This window comes from Dunckerocampus dactyliophorus, chromosome 16 (genome assembly GCF_027744805.1).
Source record: "Dunckerocampus dactyliophorus isolate RoL2022-P2 chromosome 16, RoL_Ddac_1.1, whole genome shotgun sequence".
Taxonomy (NCBI): domain Eukaryota; kingdom Metazoa; phylum Chordata; class Actinopteri; order Syngnathiformes; family Syngnathidae; genus Dunckerocampus; species Dunckerocampus dactyliophorus.
The window spans coordinates 11715633-11729120 of record NC_072834.1 but is presented as its reverse complement, the minus strand read 5'-3'; the positions used below and the strand labels follow the sequence as shown (position 1 = coordinate 11729120).

Genomic DNA, 13488 nt, shown 5'->3' with positions numbered 1-13488 from the left:
CAGGAATCCCTTGTTTATTGCGGTTAATTTCCAGGTTCAAGACCCAACCATGATAAGTGAATTTCTGCAAAGTAGGATTTCTTATTTATAAATAGAATATTTTTGTAGTTAGAACATAGAAAACCTGTTTACAATCTTGGAAATACGTTTTTATCATTATTAGAGCCCTCTAGACATCATCTAACAGCCCTATAGTCACCTTTACACTCATATTACCCAATGTAGTAGACAAAATAAGAGTAAATGAGCCATTTAAGACATCAATAAGACTTGTTCTCGTGTGTGTTACTATAAATGCGTTCCTTAGTAGACCTGAAAGAGAGGCAGGCCGGAAGTGACGTCGGGGGTTCAAAGTTGACGCGTGGGTCGCGGCCGCAAAAGTGTTTTTATGCAGGATTTTTATTAAAACTCCCTTTTAAAAAAAGCGCAGGGGACATTTTTTTTTTCATCGGGCCCAGAATTCCTGGCCGCACCCCTACAATACACGGCCCCATCTGTAAAAAGTATCAGTATCGGCAAGACCGGTCCCTGTATTTAGCTGGCATCGGGTATCGGTGTAGGGATTTTTTTTAGGGATTATTGTGCCTGTTGTGCGATAATTCAATCCTGCAATAACAGCGTGTTGTTCTGGTGATCAAGCCTGATCCTTGTGTGTCACCAAACATTACAGTAACACTACTAACACCTCATGACCAGCGTAGAATACAATCATCTTTGAGTGCGTCCTTTCAATTCCTTATATTTGTATTTTAGTTCATTTAACCTTTTAATGCTTGAAAATGCTTAAATTAGGGAAAAATATGTAACATTTGTTTAGATATGCATATTTTTCTGGCAAACAATAGGCTAGATTTAACCACAAAACAGCATAATTTATTCATTAATATGTTTTTGATCAACCTGCCAGAGTGAAACCGCGAAATTCGAAACTTAATGTGGTGAGGGAGATTACCCGCATGCAAGCTTTCCTCAGACTCAAAATGAATGTCCGCACATTGGTGTGTATAATAAAGATGTGTCATTGCATGAATGTGATTGCTCCTCTTGCACGTAGTTTATGACAGCCGGCACTTTTCACAGTAAAAATAATCAAAACAAGGCAAAATAAAATAAGGAAATAATCCACAAAGTCATGGAATTTGCAATGGGACAATCAAACATAGCATGAGTGGGAATTGTGTAAACGCTGTGGTCCAGAAGCATAGCGAATATTCATGTGAGAGATTACTTATGAGGACTCCACTACTGTGCCTCTTAGTGTTATTCGAGGAGGCATTTTTTTATCCAGATGCAGATATCGCTGAGATGATTAATGAAGGGGAAGCTCTGTTAAAATGCACTTAACAAAGTGATTAACAAAGCCGTTCCTTGTTTGCCAAGGTCTCCTCCACCCCGAGAACAACCAGGTGTGTTTGACGGTTTCTGCATAATCTCACCCAAAAAAGGCACCGCATTTACATAATCCAAATACTGCAGGTACAGGGTCTAATGCTAAATGCTGCTGATGTAGCTCGACTTTGGACTCTAGTGCGTTCATTAATATGTCACAGAACCCCCAACAGCAAAGTGATAATCCTATTAATAATTGAACGCCTCACATTTGTATACTTTGACATACAGTATCTCTGTGTGCTGTGTGCATCTGCTGGAGCGGTGAATCTATCATGGCAGTCCAGTGAAAGAGTGCGTCTATTGCCTGTTAAATGGCATATACTGTATGTTCTGAATTCATTAGAGCCACCTTGTTTGGTGACATGTTGGCCCACTTTCCCCAGGGGTTCATTAAAATTTCATGGGATTAAATCTCCTTTTGATGTATAGTATATGGAATAATAGAACCAAGCACAGGAGAACCTACAGTATAGGTTGAACACAATCTGTTCCTGGATGCTGGTCAAACTCAAATTTCTTCAAATGTAATAATACAGTCAAAATATCAGTTTTTGTACGCCCAATTTTTTTTTCTACAAAAATGCCACGGTTTTTGTATGCTATCTCAGTTTTTGCACATAAAATAACACGCTAGTCCGTTTGCCCTGTACTGGATTGTTCCCCGAAATCAAGCGCCCAAACAAAGCACCCTACATGTTGCTGACTCACTGTCCTTGTATTTTTTATTGAGTGGGACTGCTAAATAACCCGCCATGGGGCCAAAGATAGTTGAGATTGCCAGCAATTTGATAAAGAAGATGGGGAACACTATTATATTTAATCTCACCAGGATGTACGTGAAATCTGCATCAAAACAAAAAGTGCCATCATTTGTACTTATTTAGCATTGTTTTTTGCATGTAAATTATAATAATTATCTACTGTATATAATGTATTTTTGTTAATATTTTTTGTGTCTGTAATAGATTCATTGGATTTACATTATTTCCGATGGGAAAAATTGCCTTGGTTTTCATTTGTTTTGCTTTTCAGCAGACCTTTTGGAACGAATTAATGATGAAAACTGAGGTTAATAATATTAGAAATCATTTAAATAGGGCCGCACGATGGTCTAGTGGTTAGCATGTTGTCACAGTCACAGTCTGGAGATCGGGAACACCTGGGTTCGAATCTCCGTTGGGCATTTGGTGCGTGCGTGGGTTTTCTCTGGGTACTCCGGTTTCCTCCCACATTCCAAAAACATGCATGTTAGGTTCATTGGCGACTCTAAATTGTCCATAGGTGGGAATGGTTGTTTGTCTATATGTGCCCTGCGATTGGCTGGCGACCAGTCCAGGGTGTACCCCGCCTGTCGCCCGAAGTCAGCTAGGATAGGCTCCAGCATACCCTCGCGACCCTAATGAGGAAAAGCGGCATATAAATAATGCGTTCCAATTTACCACGTGTACAGGCAATATTTTAAGTAGAATTTGCAGTGAACTGCAAAAAACTGCCTGAAACAGTCCATCTTTTGGAGTAGGTGTTTCAAAAAGTGGCAAAAATCTCCAAAGAAGTGACACCTACAATGAATCATTTGATTCTTGCTGTGACATACTTGGACTTGGACTAGTTACTTTAAGATTTGAAGGTGTCAATTTGCTTCCACCTGTCAACCCTCCCGTTTTCCCTGGGAAATTTCCATATTTCGCCCTTCTTTCCTAGTGCCCCAACAAATAACACAGTTGCACCGCAGTAAGCAGTCGAGTCTTTCCCGACTGGCCAGATTTTTTTTTCTTGCATTTGCTTATGGACAGAAGAGAATTTCCCTTATTTGGAAAAAGTCAAATGCAAATGTTGACAGGTATGCACTTCGCTGCAATTACATCTAGTAAATAAGTGAAAGGGAGCATCATGGATGTACGCCACTACCTAGTCAAGTGATTATCTGAAGAAAATGTGCTGTGCATTTCAAAGAATTGGAAATGATTCAAGGAAACCAGAAATCAAACACAACACAGATGCTGATTAGGAAGGTGGCCAAATTATGACGCAGCTTTTCTTGAAGGATCCTTAATAGCCAGTGAATGTTTGCTGCCACAAATATTTTGACTTCACTTCTCTAAAATGAGTAACTTTTAGCCTTTCTTCTCTGATGCATTGTACAGTGTGTTTATAAATGCTATATTCAAAATCTGTGTGCATATGCAAACCGCACTGTATGCAATTTGCAGAAACACAGCAAACTTCTCTCCTTGAGCTGCAACCAGGGAGTTTTTAAGAATCTCCATTGGTCTTGATTTAAGTGCACTGTACCGTTATACCATTACCATTACGTTGTCTTTATGCTCAAATGCATAGCTAGCTATTCCAAACTGCCCCCCTTAGACATACAGTATACAGCAGGATCGGGAATGGGTGATTTCTTTAAAGGTATTCTGTTTTCTTTACTCAGGAAAAGTCTTCGGTCACTAGTATTAGGTTTTACTGTGCTAAAGTACGTTGATAAATCTCACTCCCTGACGCCTTCAAGAGTCGCGCTGGATGACAAGCTGACAGCTCTGGCTTTTAGCTCGCCGGATAGTGCTGACAAAGTCATATTTAGTGGGGATCGGTTGACCCGGGTCCGAGCCCCGCCAGGTGCAGGGCCGGATAGTGCGGGTGACCACTGTTACCTGCATGCGTGCAGCGTAGTCAAGTCCTAGAATGACTGTAAGGCCAGTTCTTAATGATAACCGACACATTTCATAATAAAAATAAAATGGCATAGGCTCCAGCATACCCCCTTGACCTTAATGAGGAGAAGGGCATAGAAAATGGATGGATGGAAAAAAATACAAAGAATCAAAATAATCCAAAAGTCTAACCCACAGCATGCTCACTCACCTGCGACTACAACTATTTGTGTGCGTAATAAAGACGTGTCCTTTGATGTGATCTCTCCTCTCGCGTTTATTAACAGCAACCGCCAACTTGCATGAAATAAATACAGTGGAGCCTCGGTTAGCATCCACCCCAGTTATCGTGTTAACGTCAAAAATGTACGCCAAAATTTTGCCTCGGTTTCCATACATTTTCCAGTTACCGTACAATATGGATCATGTCTTGTCGTGTTATTAGTGTATTTTTATCACAAAAACGTCCTTGCTAGCAACCTTACAGTGCTAACAAAATGGCAACCGGAACCGAAAGTCAGCTATGTCGCCCGTGTATGATGTCATCGGCGGTTGACTCTGAAAAATGTTAACGCAAAACACATTTTTATACCTTTAAAATTATAGTTTTACATGCAAAAAACAATTCGAAATGCATATAAATGACGAATGAAAGGGATAAATCAACATTTAAGGTTACTTTTACTTTCATTGAAGACGTGACAGTTCCCAAAGACACGATGTGTCAGCGGGATCAACACCTTCCTCTTCAACACCACCATCCTGTCTTAAAGGCCTTAAATGTTCATTTCATCCTTTCATGCATCATTTATATGCATTTTGAATTGTTTTCTGCATGTAAAACTCTAATTGTAAAACTATAAACATGTGGTTTGTGTGAACATTTTTGGCTTTTTTGAAAGGATTAATTGGATTTACATTATTTCTCATGGGAAATATTAATTCCGTGAGCGTCCGTTTTGGTTAGTGTCGAACCTTCTGGGGCGAATTAATGACGCTAACGACGGTCCCACTGTAATCAGAAAAACTCCAAATGAGACTGGAAGTAATCCACAAAGTCATGGAAATTCTAGTAGGATCAGAAATGTGTGATTTTTCTGACAGGTATTATGTTTTATCTAGTCTTAGTCTATAGTAATGTACTGTATACTGTATATATTACTCTGCAAAAGCTTTAGCTCACTGTTACATTCTTTGTTCAATGATGACCATGTCAGACTAGAACATGGCCGACAAGGCCCAGCTGTTCCCATCGGTTTCCCCACCTGTTTCAGAGAAGATTACAAAAAGATGGGCTTGCTATATCTGCACCTTTATCCACATTCTCACCACAAAGTAATGGCTTCTTCCTTGGCCCATGAACGTCCCCCCTGCAAGGTTTTATTGAGATATGTGTTGCATTCGATCATGTTCCTCAAGCAATCCTGCGGGGAGTACGCTGGGAGTATGGGCACCGGACCACCTAATTCAGGCAGTTCCTTCCCTGTATGACCGGTGTCAGAGCTTGGTCCGCATTGACTTGTTTCCAGTGAGGGTTGGACTCTGCCAGGGCTGCCCATTGTCACCGATTCCGTTCATTATAGAACTTCTAGGCGCAGCCAGGACGTTGAGGGGATCCGGTTTGGTGGCTGCAGGATTGGGTCTGCTTTTTGTAGATGGTGTGGTCCTGGCTTCATCGGGCCGTGATGTTCAGCTCTTGCTGGATCAGTTCGCAGTGCAAAGCGGCTGGGATAACAATCAGCACCTCCAAGTCCAAGTACATGGTTTTTTCCCGGGAAATGGTGGATTGCCATCTCCGGGTCGGAGATGAGGTCCCACCTCAAGTGGAGGAATTGAAGTACCCCGGGGTCTGGTTCATGAATGAGGGAAGGATGCGGCGTCTGCAGTGATGCGGTAGTGGTGAAGAGGGAGCTGAGCCGAAAGGCAAAGCTTTCAATTTATCGGTCAATCTACGTTCCAACCCTCACCTGCGGTCATGAGTAGTCGTGACCGAAAGGAAAAGATCGCAGATATGCTGAAATGAGTTTTCTCCGTAGGGGTGGTAGGTTCTCCCTTTGAGATAAGGTAAGAAGCGCTGTCATCCGGGAGAAACTTGGAGGAGAACCGCTGCTCCTCCGCGTTGAGATGAGCCAGATGCGGTGGCTCGGGCATCTGGCCAGGATGCCTCCCGGGCGTCTCCCAAGGGGAGGTATTCAGAGCCGACCGGTTGCAGGGAGACTATGTCTCTCAACTGGCCTGAGAACACATGGGAATCCGCCGGGAGGAGCTGGACCAAGTAGCCGGGGAGAGAGAAATGGGTTTCTGGATGGATGGATGGAAGTGTTGCTTTTTCATAATCTTGCTAATTGTCTTACTATTTACTAAGTTGTGTCCAAATGACCCCTGTGCAAAAAGGTAATTAAGACAACAAGGCTAATAGTATTAGCATTCTATTTGGTTTAATTAGAATTCTTTGCAATTTTCTATGGCCTTTTGTTATTTGTGATTGCATGTAAGGAATAGTTTAGTAATCCTCCACTTTGTCCTCCATCTTCTCCTGGGGGATCCCGAGGAGCTCCTTTTCTGATCCCTTTATTATATTCCGGGACTGCCCCTGGGTCTTTTCCCAGCTGAATGTGCAACTCAGCAAAGCGCTGCATTTATTTCCCACAGTGAAGAACGCTATGGGGCTGTTTGATGCATTTTACCATCTTGTGTCCTTTCCAAATGTCTCCCATACTGGAGTTTACCTTCACATGGAGCTCCTCCCTCCAGTCAGGTCTGCAAGGGGTCTCTTGGACGACTGACGTTCCCCAGAGGAAAACGGATCATTTCATTCCAATTTACTTCTTACATTACCCAAATGGAAAAAGTAAAGGTAATACATAGCGGCCTAATATCTCCTGCAGTTTCTAATAAGTCTTTTATAATACCATATGACTCACATATATTGTCCAGAGGCATTTGATAAGTAAGCAACTGTCTGTATTTATGTACACTGTGGATTTTATATGACAAAAGCAGCGCCCAGCTTCCTGGTGATTCATCTTCGGAAAGTTGACAAAGCTCAAACCCAATTAAGAAACTATAGCGGCATAAAAGGGTTTTGTCTTTGTTCAACACGTGGCTGTAATATTTTACAATGTTTTACAATGCAACCTTATTGTAGGTCTAGTTCGGGGAAGTTGCAGCATTTCTCTCATGCAGTTGTTGTTGTGGGTTTGCTTGTGTTTTGGCCATTTGCAGCATTTTTATTTTACATTTGTAAAATGCAGTTCAGCCCTGCATCCCCGGCTAAGTGACAATTAACTGAGCAGCGCTAGGCATTGAGCTAAAAGCCCAGGCTGTCAACTTGTTGTCCAACGCAGCTCTTAAAGGGACTGTATGCAGCGGGTTCCTCGAGGAGCCCGGAGGGTGCCAACATTCAAACGTAGGAACAGCATTATATCTCGCCTCTTCCTGCCCAGACATTGCAGGCCATGCCCCACGTAACACATGCACGTGCATTGGTAAGGTTTATTTGTCAGCTAATGTTAGAGATTTGACAAAGTTTAGCCCTAATGTCAGCTAGCATTGAATGCGTACCGGACAATGACACCAAATTGTCAGTCGCTTCTCTGTGGCTGCACACACAATGGACATGTATCATTTTTATGCAGTTTTTCATACCACTATTGTTAATATGCTAGCCAGTGGTGGTGTTCTTATATTTTATTGGTTACATTTTTTAAATTTGGAGCGAGTTGTATACAGTCTCTTTGCGGCATCAGGGAGGGAGGTTTACCAACATACTATGGCATAGCCACACCAGCTGCCGTCCGTGGCACCTACCCCGCTAAAAGTCGGCTACCGTAAGAAACATTGTCCATCTTAAAGGAACTTTCACTCATTTTTTTTGTCTTGGACTCCTTTCATACCTGTGCTCAGAACATTACCCCCCTTACCCCTCTCTCCCACTCTGCTTATTAAACTGGAGTGTAGCCCGGTGGCGTGGGCCTGTCATTAATTTGCAAGGCTTTTCAACACTGCATTAGCGGTTGTTACTTTTTGTAATTTAAAAAGAGCACAACTTGTGCCTTTTTGTGTCAAACATGGCTTATGTACGAATGCACAATTTGTGGTATTTTTGCATCCATTAAAAGCAATGTATTCCTATAGAGACTCACTTGTTTATCAGGCAAAAGGTGGCGTTTGAGCACAATGCGTGTGTGCGTTGTGCCCGACTCCAAGGTGTTTAGTTAATGGTTTCTAAATCAGGATTTTCTGGGCTGTTTTGAGGGTGAATCTAATGCACTGGCGTATCCCGGCGGTCGCCTAGCAACGCGCGGCCAGTGGGCGCCGTGGAGAGAGATCTCTATGGTGGGCGCTCCATTAAAACCGTTGGCGCTCCTGACCTTGGCGTCGTGTATGCGCAAAGCCTGCAAGCAGCGCAGCCTGTGCAAAGCAGGAGATGTGTGATGTGAGGAGAGATTTGATGTAGGCTCTCTGATACAGGGAACCGGAGGAGCCCGTTCACTGGTGGCCATTGTCTCATCGCCGAACCGAGGGGGGGAAAGCAATGGAGGACATCCACAGATGGAACGTCTAACAGCGTCTGGAAAAGCAGGTGAGTTAACCTAATGATAACCTATATGTTTCCGTGTAGATCTATTTGAAAATGTATTGATTTAATGGCTGGTCATTCGCTACTTCGCACATGCATATTTATTAATACAGCATTCTGGATCAAACAAGCCATTACTAATGTGTTCCGATCCTATCTGGGCTGTGGCTTTTCCCCCCCCCTCCATAGATCCAGATCATTGCATTAATTAAAAAGCCCTGATGATCACATGAAGCTACACGTCCTCCCCAGGTATCATCCTCTGCATCACTTCTTATCATTGTAATATTTAGGGACATTTGAGGATTCCACTAAATCGGTTTGGACGTGCACATATGTCAAATTACAAGGGCACTGGGAGCCAGGTGATGTTGTCTGACATTGTAGTGCTTCTTAATTGCTTCCCTTTCCAGAGCGCCCCCCCGCCCCCCAGGCTGTAGCAGATTCTGATCAATAAGATGTCCTCACAGATTTTTTTATCAGTCGCAAATAGGTGTTGATTTGTGTGCCTGTCAATGATGTAGACGTGGGCATCGTAATGGTGGAGAGTGAAGCATGATTGTAACAATCATTGTAATTTAAGTGGAAGCACGTCTGTGGTATAGTGATTTATACTGGTCAGGTCCCAGTAAACCCAGGGGACCACCGCTGCGTTGCATAAACATCTGCGGCCCCTTGCAATAAAACGTGCCGGTTCATGGAGGTTTACATTTTTGAACCTATATTTATTTGACCCAGTTGCTGAGTTATAGGCAAATAAATGTTACATCCAGTATCTCACCTTCTTTCTGCTCTGAATTGCTCCAAAAAGTGTGTAAACTTAAATGGCTTACTTTTATGACACGGCTTATTTGATATGAGTCATAAAGCCTTTCTCAACATCTGTCCCGTCACAGATTACAAACTGGAAATGCCCGCCCCCCCTCCCACTCGAAGATGGTATTCAATAAGCACATCTGCAGTCAGATAAAATGATATAACGTTGCAGCATTACCTGGAAACATGGAATGGAAAAATGCTCATCTTTTTAAAGCAGCGGCATGTGTCATTCAATAGGTTCATTTTAACAACACATATTTTCCGCTTTAAGATGATGTCCCTCATAGCTCCAAATTACGTTTTTTGTTTTTTTTTTTCAACCAAAAAAATGTCAAAACTCCACCAGCTAGCATATGTTACCAGTAGTGCTTTAAAAGGGATGTGCCGATATTGGCATAAAAATGAAATCGGTTCACGAAATCGGATTTTCTGCCGATAATGATGTCAGCGTGCTCCACACGGCTGCTAGCGCTGTATGTCCATGGTCTGGAATTATTTCCAAGTTTTGCCTTTGGATTGTAAATATGAAATTTGCACTGAAATTGTAATACAGTGGTCCCTCGTTTATCGCGGGGGATAGGTTCCCAAAATAACCCGCAATAAGTGAAATCCATAAAGTAGCCAACTTAATTTTTATACAATGATTATATATGTTTTAAGGCTGTAAAACCCCTCACCATACACTTTATACACTTTCCTCAGACAGGCAATAACATTTTCTCACATTTGTCTCTCGTTTAAACACTCTCAAAAAAGTTCAAACCTTCGTTTGAATTAGATTGATCAACCTTAATGATCAACACAAGAAATTCTTAAGTCACCCACGCGTATTTCACTCCTGTGATCGGGCCTTTTCGTCCTGGCGCCGTTCTGCAGTACTGTAGCGTTTTTTGGAGATTGATTGGCAATGGTCTACAGCCAATCAGGACGCAGAAAACAATGGGCGGCGCAGACAGACGAGAGAGGGAAGAGATAGACGTTCAACTTCCCGCAATGCAGTTCTTCTTAAAGGGCCACGCTCGGCATGTAACAGTGTTCATTCAGTACAATAACAAAAAAAGAAGCACTAAAAAGAAAGGACAAAACAGCGAATCCGCGAAAGGTGGACCACGGTAAAGCGAGGCAACACTGTACTTGTAATCAAATATGTTTCATTCATGCTGCATTCATGCGCGGAATTTCACTGATTGTATTCGTCCAGAGTTTTATACTTTGCACGTTGTTCTTCTACAGATGTTTGTGCCCTTTGGAAATGTGCAACTTTCTAAATTGTGTAGTCGCCAGCGTTATTTAATTGGACTATTTGTGAGTTGATGAAGACGAATCTGTTTTTTATTTTTTCCCAAATTCAGTTGTAATTTGTTCAGTTTCTTACGTTTTACACGTATTTTACCAGCATAAAGTGTCTTTTTGGGTTGGTGAATACAATGTCCATTAATTAAATGCAAAAATCCATACATATATTGATGGAATACACCATTGGCCAATTTGAGAAATGGATGACAAACAGTGTATTGCAAACAGCAAACAGTGCTCTTATTTTGGAAGCCGGAAGTGTATTGTGTCTGTTGAGAATGTGTCTTGACCGTTAAGGCGAGCTGGGTGCAAGAACAAACGTGCCTCTCGTCTTTTTAACTAGGAACCTGCATGTCGTTAGCACGCATTCTAAAACGCTCGCTTCCGTTCAAGCGGCAAAACACCACACGGTGTAAACACGGCAGCGCTAGCATGCTCTGTTAAACTAAGCTAACCCCGCTAGCTTCCATTCACGCTGCATGAGAGAGGAGTTTCCAATGCTTTTCGCTGCTGTTTTGACGTGTTTAGTTCGGAAGGGGGTGGGTTACTGTTCGCGATGAGATTCCACCACGATTGAGCGGTCCGCCGGGGAAATACGAACGTTCTTTCTCCTCACGATGATGACATTTCATTCACTTTATGTCACTTTCCATGAGATTACGTGCTTAATAAATTAAAGTTTTTATTGGCCAATTATGATTCCATTAACACAGAAATCATAGGGCCCTGTAGTATAGTGGTCCTTGTGTGTCTCACCGAACATTACAGTAACATTACTGACACCTAGTGGCCAGTGTAGAATACTACAGCGTCTTTGAATGCCTCATTTGTATTTTGGTTCATTTATTATTTTTGAAAATGCTTAATTGAGGCAAAAAAAAAGCTTCAGTATGCATATTTTCTTACTACTAATCGGCCGTTTTCAACCACATAACTGCATGATTTATTAATTAATATGTTTTTTGAAAACCATGGGAGAGTGAAGCCAATATCGAGTGTCTCTACATGAAATAAACATGTCACAGTTGGAAGTTAAACTGTATAAAAAATGTTGTGCGGGCCGAAAAAGACGCTTGGCATTCATGGCTGTCATTCAGCGCTTTCTGGTATACACGAACATGTCCGCAGCGCGTGCACGTACACAGGGCAGCGTCTGACAATTTTGATTGATTCTGCAGATATGATACGTTAGTAGCTAAACTTCACCAAACGGCTATTATTGGCTGTCAACCAACATAACTAATGTGCATGCGTGTGTGTTACGCGGGGCATGACTTGCAATATCGGAGCAGGAAGAGAATGGGCTTACAGTATAATGCCAACCCTAACCACATTGCAGTACCTAACCAACACAGGCAGCACCTTTAATTTCAGGATTTCTTTCACCTCCTAATGAGTATGTGCGAGATGCACCGTGATCCGCACAAAAATCATCTTTCATCTCGGAATGTCCTGTGAAAAGCTACAGTATGGAAAAATCCTTTTTGGCTACGGGGTACGATCATACATCTTAATTCATGCCAACAAAGCAGGCCTCAGGCAGAGATGAACAGTCGGCCGTCGTTGAACCCTTGTGATTTTACACGACTTGTCTCATTCTATGAAACCAACAAAGTGATGAGCGTTATAAAAAGTTAGGTGCCGCATGCCTTTATTTGTGTACTAGCAGGGGAAGAAGCGAGCTCGTCTTTAGCTAATTAGTTCCTCGGGCGGCACAAATTGTCTCCTGTCTTAATCTTAAATAGGTTTAGCGGTTGGAAAGAGAGCTGCTTCTCAGCGGCAGTCTTTCACAATGCTGGAGGCAGCACTCGTCAATAAATTTGATTAGGTTAACAAGCTTGTTTTTTCCATGTTCATTGACAAGCCGGTGAGAAGTCGATGATGGGCAAAGTGCGCTCGCTTGCAACCACGGACCATCAGGATTTTAAGATGGGGAACTCTTCTGATTACAATGATGTCATGGAAGGAGAACATTTTGTTTGTCCGTGAAACAGCGGCACCTCCAAAGTCGAACACAATCTATTCTGTGTTGCTGGTTGACTTCCAAGTCAATAAAACAAATTTCCCATAGGAAATAATGCAAAGTGAATTCATTTGTTCCAGGCTCAAACTGTCACCGTCATGAAACCTTATTAACTGGACAGGCAATGTTTAAAGTAATATCCTTAAATGGGAGGAGAAAGAGAAATTAACCCAGGGGTCTCCAACAGGTAGCTTGTGAGCTACCATTAGCTCGTGAGCTGATTTTATATACAATACAGGATTGAGATCGGCTGCCAATCCGCTGTATTTTGAAATGAGATCAGGCCGATTCAGTTGCGCAACACCACCATGCAGACATGTCCGTGGTGTACCGTGGTGAAGTTAGCTTCACGTTGGGAGTTGGATATACAGCTCCGTAGATACAGTGGTAGTTCCCCCTCACTGTGCCTGGACTGCTGTGTCCTGTTGCGGGGAGCGTGCAGGGGAAGTGCTGCTCTTAACGCTGGTTGTTTATACTAGGGACTGTCAATATATTACTATTGCGTTGAAGGGTTTGTTAAAAAAAAAGGTCACATATTCTAAATGACACTACAAATTGATCTATGACCATGTCAGATGATTAGTCCCACCCTAAAAGTATTTTGCACGGCCATTTTTTCCAATTTTATCTTTAGTTGGATGTGCTTTTATTGGATCGGATTGGCAAGGCTATAAAAAAAAATCTGATCGGACATTATTATTATTATTATATAGGTTTTTTTTTAA

General features: G+C 42.2%; 1 protein-coding gene across 1 annotated transcript in view; it reads left to right on the top strand.

Annotated features, from left to right (window-relative positions):
- The first annotated feature begins 8341 nt into the window (after positions 1-8341).
- The window catches only part of nlgn3b (neuroligin 3b), a 28695-nt gene continuing 23548 nt past the window's right edge, over positions 8342-13488 (top strand). The window contains exon 1 of the mRNA XM_054755325.1: positions 8342-8628. The gene's annotated coding sequence lies outside the window, so the exon portion shown is untranslated. The remainder of the gene's footprint in view (positions 8629-13488) is intronic.